This window comes from Saccostrea cucullata, unplaced genomic scaffold, assembly GCF_032062105.1.
Source record: "Saccostrea cucullata isolate Sc308-1 unplaced genomic scaffold, CSIRO_AGI_Scuc_v1 ctg10393, whole genome shotgun sequence".
Taxonomy (NCBI): domain Eukaryota; kingdom Metazoa; phylum Mollusca; class Bivalvia; order Ostreida; family Ostreidae; genus Saccostrea; species Saccostrea cuccullata.
Genome location: NW_026923960.1, coordinates 8593 through 17067, shown reverse-complemented (window position 1 = coordinate 17067; position 8475 = coordinate 8593). Strand labels below are relative to the sequence as shown.

The 8475-nt window shown below is 31.7% G+C and overlaps 1 long non-coding RNA gene and 1 pseudogene across 1 annotated transcript; one reads left to right on the top strand and one right to left on the bottom strand.

The window, feature by feature from the left end:
- Window positions 1-3716: 3716 nt before the first annotated feature.
- Window positions 3717-7516, bottom strand: LOC134265334 (uncharacterized; annotated as a pseudogene).
- Window positions 5084-6393, top strand: LOC134265335 (uncharacterized). The gene is made up of 3 exons (XR_009991736.1): window positions 5084-5200; window positions 5441-5651; window positions 6265-6393. It is a non-coding gene; the product is annotated as an uncharacterized LOC134265335 (long non-coding RNA).
- Window positions 7517-8475: the final 959 nt, after the last annotated feature.

Here is an 8475-nt window from a genome sequence, read left to right as displayed (position 1 = left end):
ACTTACAAATGAAATTGAATAACATTTCCAGTAAAAATTCAAAAATTGAGGACTCTTCAATCGCAATTGGAGAAAAAGATGTTCAAAGGATGGTTGACTTCAACTCTGAAGGGGACTGCAATTCTCTTGTGGAAAAAGGTATGGGGTATCCAGCAGCTATAGCAGTGTGTTGTCGGATTAATACAGACAATTTAAAAGAATTCAATAAAAAATGTGGGAAATATGTGAAATCTCCAATGTCATGGCTACGGAATGATCTGAAAGAAATGGTAAATGAAAATAACATTGAGAGGAGAACCGAAGCCATTGCCCTCTGTTTACTTGCTCTACATGGCGGAGAGCTTACATTCAGCAATATGAATACAACAATACTGGACAAATTACTAGAACTTGAACATGTAAAACCTGCTGAGGAAGAGTTCTTGAAACAAGCTTTTAATAAGCTAAAAAGTAAATACGTCGATGAAAATGAGGGTGTATTTTCATTTCAAGTATCAGTTGTCATGAAAGTTCTCTTTGTAATTATTTGTGAGAAACATAAGGAACTTCTTCAGCTGTGTGAAAAAGATTTATGTGAACGTCGAGTCTGTCAATCTCCCAAATTTCCAAGTGATTTTAGAGGCGACTATGCAAAGTCCTATCTGATTCAAAAGTCAAGTATTTAATTACATTTACAAAGTATTTACAAATATACATTTACAACGTATAACTCTATGAAAAAAATAATGGTTATCTCTGTCCAAAATTTTCGAAGAGCATATAATATAAATGTATTTAATTGATCATTTTTTCTTCGACATGGAGCTGGAGTATGCATGGAGAATAGCTCTTAAAATATTTTTCTTTACATGTCAAATATGACAGAAGATCAAATTATATATATATATATATATATATATATATATATATATATATATATATATATATATATATATATATATATATATATATATATATATATATATATAAGCAGTTGTTTCATTACCTTATTGTATTGCATTTAATCAAATATTGTAAGCTTAAAGATGTAGTATGGAAAGTATTTATTATTTCCTATCTATAGTTAAACTTTTTATTACTCATTTATGTATTTTTTTATCTCGGTTTCACTTTTACCAATAGAATTAAAAGTTACCGTAGAAAAGTGAGAGACTAAAAAAAGTGAGAGCAAAAGTCAGCTCATCTGCCTTTTATGGCTCCTGAGCCAGATTCAAGATTTGATGCAAATCAACTCGTGTTCATCTTTAAAATCATTTGTGGTTCATGTAAATCTTAAAGCTGTTTCGGAATAACATGCACCAACCTTAGCACTTTTTTCGAGAATATAGAAAACGTTAAACAACTCTGGAAGTGTGAATAAATAAATTTTATATTATCTTTTTTTAAGATAACATTTTGTAAGCCAAGGACTTAAAGTCAATTTAGAAAGAAAGACCTTAATCATGTCATTCATCTAGAAAATGTGCATTTAAGACAATTTCAGTATTTAAAGCAAACCAGTATGCATCCTCAGATGTACTGTCCATTCAAGTATGATCAGTACAGGGATTATACTGATTTTGAAAAAAGACCTGCTCCGAAAACTCATACCTAGTTGCTTCCCTGAGAACTGTAGGTCAAGTCCAGCATCCCAAGCAAGATTGGGAGCTTACATTCTTGGATATAAAAGCTTTATCCAGTAAAGCTTCGCAATCTAGGGCCTATAGTTACTTGGAAATGGGACCTGCTCCAATCACTTTCGAAAAATGTAGTTAAAAATAACTTAAAATTCAGCATTCGAGAAACATTCCTGGAAGTTAACATTCTTACACTTATATGTATCATCAATGCAAATTTGGCCAACATGGCTAAGAAAATTAGATTGAATCTGCTTCAAAATCCTTACATCTGTGACATTCATCTGAAAACTGTAGGTCAGATCAAGCATCCCAAGCAAACCTGGTAATAATCATCCTTAAGTCAATGTATGTTCCATAGTTACCTTCAAATGAGACCAACTCCAAAAACTTTAAACTGCTCCGGAAACATTAAGAGGATGTGTTATTTCTTTTAGTCCATTCTAAATCTGAGAAGATTTATATTGAATAAAAGAATGTTTTGTGTATTTTAATGAAAAAACGATGCTCTTTGGAATTTATTGACCTGAATAATTTAGAATCTACACCACTTCAGAGATTTCACTCAAGTTTTTTTTTCTGGTAAGGTAGAAGACCTCACTCAAAAAAGAATTCTAAATATTTTTTTTTTAAATGATGAAAGCTCACACAAATAATAATTGAAACAAGAATATCAACCGTCTCTTTCAAAGTCATAATGTTGTAAGTTCTATGTTCGATGAATGACATTGTTAGCAAATAAAATCATCTATTACTAAGTCGAAGGTTGGTGACGTTGTTACATATTATTGTTATTTTATTAACACACTGATTTTTTTTAAGGATCTTTCACCTTTTCCAATCATTGCAATGGGCTTATGACTAATATGATTAGTTGACAAAGGAAAGGATGCTTACTCTTTCAATGCACGGGATCCCACCTCTGAGGTTTTTGTTCCGTCTCCCATTTGTATTTCTTTATCTCCATGTTTCATGCAGAAAGTTTGAATCACGTTAATATTAGTATATTTTTTCTATGCATTTATTTCTGATTGAGATATGCTTGCATTGATATTATGTGTAACTTAAAAATTCTCTGAATAATCAATTTCACGATCCAAAGCTCCAACAGATCAAAAGATACAGAGAAGATTACAGACTTTGCAGACAGACGGGCACACGGATTCTTCGATAACAGGGGCTTCAACACGAAATGTTGTGACGAAGATGGAAAAAATCGCATGCGTAATCATGCTAAATTTACTTTTTTATTTCACTTTCCCGTTCATATTGGTGTATATTTCTCCTTACTTCCTCTGTTTGAGAAAAAATGTGAGTTTGTCTTCACAATTCTGATAGTAATTTTTTTAATAGAACACGTATCAAAGTACACACTCATAATTACAATGCAGGATCCTTAAAGATATATATTTTAATCTAAAAGTCCCTTATCGATGAAACCGTAGGAGACTATACATATATTTTTCCCTCTCTCTGTCTCTCCAGCCGTCTCTTGCCTGTCCCACTCGGTTTTTCAAACCAAAAAACCTTGCAGTTATTCAGCTGATTTTTTTATATGTGAGTGTATTTTAACAAAAGAACTATTATGGTCTTTTTATGTATTTTTGAAGAGTTTGTGTTTGCTTTTAGATTTTTAAATGAAGCGGTTCATGTGCTTACCCTCATGAACGATACATCAAGTTTTTATTTTGTTCCGCTTGAACTTATTTTTAAGAAATAAGAGTATTTTTTTAAATAGGAACCTAATAATATTTCTTGGTATGGAACTAGTTTTGTTCCATATCTTCAAGTACTTGTTAGTCCCCAAACGGAGAAACCGGTCGGGTTATAGGTCTCATCTTCATCTCATCTGACTGTTCAACTTTTTTTTCCAATTGTCTGTCTGCCTGTTAGTTTTGTGAAGGTAAATTGAAATTTTAAAAGTTTTAAGAGTGAATCATACAAGATAATTATAACAATTAAAAATGAATAATTTCTATGCATGAGTCACTGACAATTTGTCTTTCTCCTCACACATTTGAGTACCATTTGTTGTTAAAAGGTTCTAAAATAAATATAACAAGTCAACTAAATAAAAAAAATATTTTATTCTCTTTCTTATTTTACATTCTCTAATTATTTCTGTTGCATGTCAAATCACATTCAGGGGTACCTTAAAAATTTGCAATCCACCACCTTTTAAATACGCAATTTAGATATTCAAATACAATTTTAAACTTACAAATTTTAATCTAACAAATCCATTAAAATTTAATTAGTTCAAATTCATTTTTGTCCTGAAATGTAATCATCAAACTTCTTCTGGTATTGACGACCTTTGTCTCCTTTTCCTATCCAATAATACATCTTTGCAACCATTTCAAACATTTCAGGAAAATCCTTCGAGAGAGTCTCAATCTCAGACATATAGGTAGATATAGGATATACACACCCATCTAAATTAGAGATACGATACGCATGGGTGTAAAATTGAAATAATATCCATTTAAGGTTCCTCTTTATGGATTCCTGTTGTTCCATTATTTCTTTCCGTAACTCAGAATCCTCTACATCTTCAGTATTGAACGATTCATCGGCAATAGCACGAACCAAGCGACGAATAGCTGTATCAATGGCAAGAGTTGCTAAGCTGACATTTTCCATTTGATACTGGGATAAACTCAGGTCATGGAAAAAAAGAAGCTAACAGGGAGAAGTTTCGTGTTTTCTCTCTCGGTATTCTTAACCAAGCCAACTTAAAATCAACTTTCTAAGGAACCATTTTGAAATTTTTACTTGAGCAACATAAGACAACATCACTGTCGTTGTTTATATCAAACAACTGACGCAATATTCCTCTTGAAATTTTTGTTTGAATTCACCCAGTCCCTATATAAAGAATTCTAAAAAGCTTTTTCTTCCAATCCTTTTTAGGCGGAAGCCGCCTATTGCATTTGCTTTGATGACCTTTTTACCTCTCAAGATGTCAAAGGTCAATTTTGCCCCATGACATGGTACTCCAAACGGATGTATCTTAAACTAAGGGCATACAACCGCTACTCATATTCGACACCCTTCCCAATCTTTATCGTTATTATCATACCAAAAGCGTGTGTTATGACTGAATTTATTTTAACAATTTATTTTGATTAATATTAAAAAAAGTCCAAGAAAATAATAGCCTAATAATAGAAATAATAGTTACTTTAGTACCATTGATACGTTTCACGTTTGAGAGAAGAACGAACGACAGCTCTGTATGTTTAAAACAAAAACAAATGACGTTCAACATCACGGGGTCCTGAAGCGATGTTTAGAAATACTACGAGGGACAAAATAGTTCAAGAAGGTATGATTATATTTAAGAATTAATGACAGGTACATGTATACAGCTACTGATGAACTAATCTTTTAAATAATCTATTGGAAAATAGAAAAAAAGAGGTACGTAATTCCTTTTATCAAATGTTTATTTATACATATGTACTACTTCCGCGTAATAATCTAACATGAGACGATTCAGCGTGAAATTATTGTAAACAAACCCACATGGAGTACAAATGATTTACAATGGAAGTGACAGGCTTCTCTTCAACATTAGCAAGGTAACTCAAGTTGTCTGATTAGCTTATCTTTCATTGTAACCTTTATCTTTATTGTTTTAACTTGAAAATGTCGCCTCCCTATGCAGACATGCTTTAATTAGATATCGTAACTTTGGTCGGTCTTGATCGAACGAACTGATACTGTATCTGCATATAATTTCATGCATGCCTGGGAGAAATTATTTGAGGAATTATCATGCCGAGTCTATGTATCCTGCATTTAATGTAAATATGTTGAAGGATGGACCAAAGCTATGAAAACTGGACAGTCTCAAAGACACAATTTTAGTCAGTATAGATGTGTCCCTACGGAGGCAGCTAACAAAGAGCAGGATAATTAACATTGCACGATGAACATGTAAAAATTTCGCTCTGTGTCATCTCTAAATAAGAAAAAATCAACTCAGCACAAGTGCAGTCAGATACACTATTCTCATGATTCTGTCAGAAGGTGAGTACATGTATATTTAAATCAATTTATTATATATTTCAAGTGGGATAAGTGTCACAAGTTATGATACATATATGTTTGATTGCATAACGAATGTTCTTGTTATAATGACAAAAATGAACCGCTGCTGTGTACTGCAAATACTTCGATCATTATGATGTATACTTAGAACAATCGTTGAAGTCATTCATGCAAAAATTAAGGACCACAATAGTTGAGAACGACTATGTGCCTGCTAATTGGTCAGTAATTACTGTATATTCACAGCAACATGTAGAGGCGATAACGGGTGTTTTACAGCTAGGTGTAGATGAAAACATGCTAATTACCGTTTGCATATTTAAGTATATATTGATAAGTTTTGATTAAAATATTTTCTTTGAAAAAAGAAATTATTTAATATACATCCGAGTATCTATTTTTAGTATTCAATACTTAGACGTTGGATCGAGTACCTGGTTAAGTTGACGTCCCTGATATATTAAATATATCATAAAGGGTTATTTGAAGTCCTTGATTTCATTTATTGAAAGTAGGATAAATTGTAAAGGAATATTTGCTAAATATAATTATGAGATATTTTTTATTTTTTCTTCACTTATTCACTTTGTAGAAAATTCTTACAAGAGACAGTTGTCAGGAGAATGGTGGAGACAATCTCCAGAAAAGAAAACAATACTGATATTAGGATGCATGTACCAATATTTTACGATCCCGAAAGACAAATTTACCACAGGAATAAGAAAAATATTGTCTGGCTTTCAAGGGTCTGCCATGGTAGGAGCTCTCCTGAAAAAATATCCATTTATTATGGACATCATGACACAGGGCTCACCTGTCATCAGCATTAAAGACTTGTGATTTGTTCTACCTGGGCCATACGTGTATTGAATCAAGACATTTTATAGAATCACAAGCACATTGTAAATCTATGTAAGGTTTTCTATGTATGTTGCATCCTTATTTGATTTGCAACTTAACAAGACTTTGTTTCATTGGTACTAAGTCAACTTAATATACAGAAAAAATCAAAAGTTGTGATGTTTATTGTTTTCTATTACTCATTAGTACTCATTTTTGTGTGAAATTTAATAATTATCCATTTCTTGTTCCCTAAATCCATATCTTACACATTTTATGTATAATTGCAACTTGCATTTTAATTTTATCTTGTTATACTTTACAAAAATAAATGTTAAAATGATCATATTGCTATTGACTTCACCTATTCTCATCTCTCCGCTTCAAAAAGGAGACATATTGTTAATTCTTGTTCTTTAGATTCAATCTTTCAAAATATTTATTAACAACCCCCCCCCCCCTTTTAGGATAGATATTATACTTCAAATATGTGTCTTCAAAGTTTTGCACATGAGGACTTGCAATCATGCTTCCGCCTATCAGTACTTTGATTTCATCCCCTGGTAAAGGAAGGTGCAACATGTCTTCATACGCTTCTCGAATTAATCGATATGCTTATGCGTAAAATCCGAAATTCGGAGAGTAGCCGTGAGAAACGTTTTGTGAAAGACTTCACTGTAGTCTCTAGAAATTGACAGAGCTTTGCATTCATTTAAGATTTGTCTATTTAAATTTTTACTAAAAGTGTATTCATATCTATGTACAATACAGCTAATTACCGCTGTTGGACGAATTGCCTCAATGTACATACAGATTGTTTCTATATCGCCATCAGTATAAAGATCTATAATGTTGTTTGATGATACGAAATAATGTTGAAAATATTTTCTTTTAAAATACATTTTTAATCAGCAAAGAAACTGCATATAATACGCATCCAGCAAGATTTTTATTACTTTGCTGTTGAGGAATTTCCTCAAAGGAGTATAAAAAGACATAAAGGATATGCTTGCGTTTGAGTCCTTTTAATAAACCTTTGGTAAATTCTTTTTCAGCAATTCTAGAACGAAACCACCAGTAGTGACTGTCCTTAAAATAGAATATAGCGATTACACTTTATAGACCCTAACGTGCTCGTTTTCTGAACAGTTCGTATCGTTTTAAATTTGTTTATTGTACGGTTCGTTTAGTGAAAGGTATGGTACGCTTTGTGCACGATTCGCTTCGTTTTGCAAACGCTATGCAAATTAAGTGAGCGGAGGCAATACGCATTAGCATTTTGATTGGCTACTTAATGAAGTCCTTTTTTCTTTTTTAACTTTTTATAATATTTTTTTTCTTGATTAATAAACGAACAATATCATCTCTAGTCTCTAAGTTAAAAACTGCTAAATTGTACACAATATAATCAATACATACTCTAATTTAACAATGCTGCAATTTCGGTCTTGTAAAGAAAACGGGTTGGTTTCTTAGGACGATATTCAAATCTGATATAAAGATTGACATTGAAATGAATATTTGAGGCTGACTGAAATGTAAACATCTATATGATGTGTGGTAAGCTTAAAGATGTTGAATTCTTAATTATGTTCACAAAACAAAGAAAGGAATCAATAATATTTTTAAGGGTACCTTTAATGCATATGATTCTTAGAAATATATCCAATACAATAAAGCCTTTCAATTTTAAAAAAAAATAATTATTCAAAACAAAGAAAAAAAATTATGGCAGAAGTTTGTCCTCTACCGTTTTCATTTGTTTTCAAAACAATTTTTTGCAAAAGGGCTCTCAAAATTACACAAGTTTAAGTATCTCATTCGACTATGGCGAATAATTAAGTCTGGTATAAACGGTTTATTTAGAACTATGCATAAGATGGCAGGAAAGCTGCATAATTTCTTTAAACGTACCGGTATATTTAATTTTGTCAATGAATTCTTGGGTTAAAATTAATTTTTA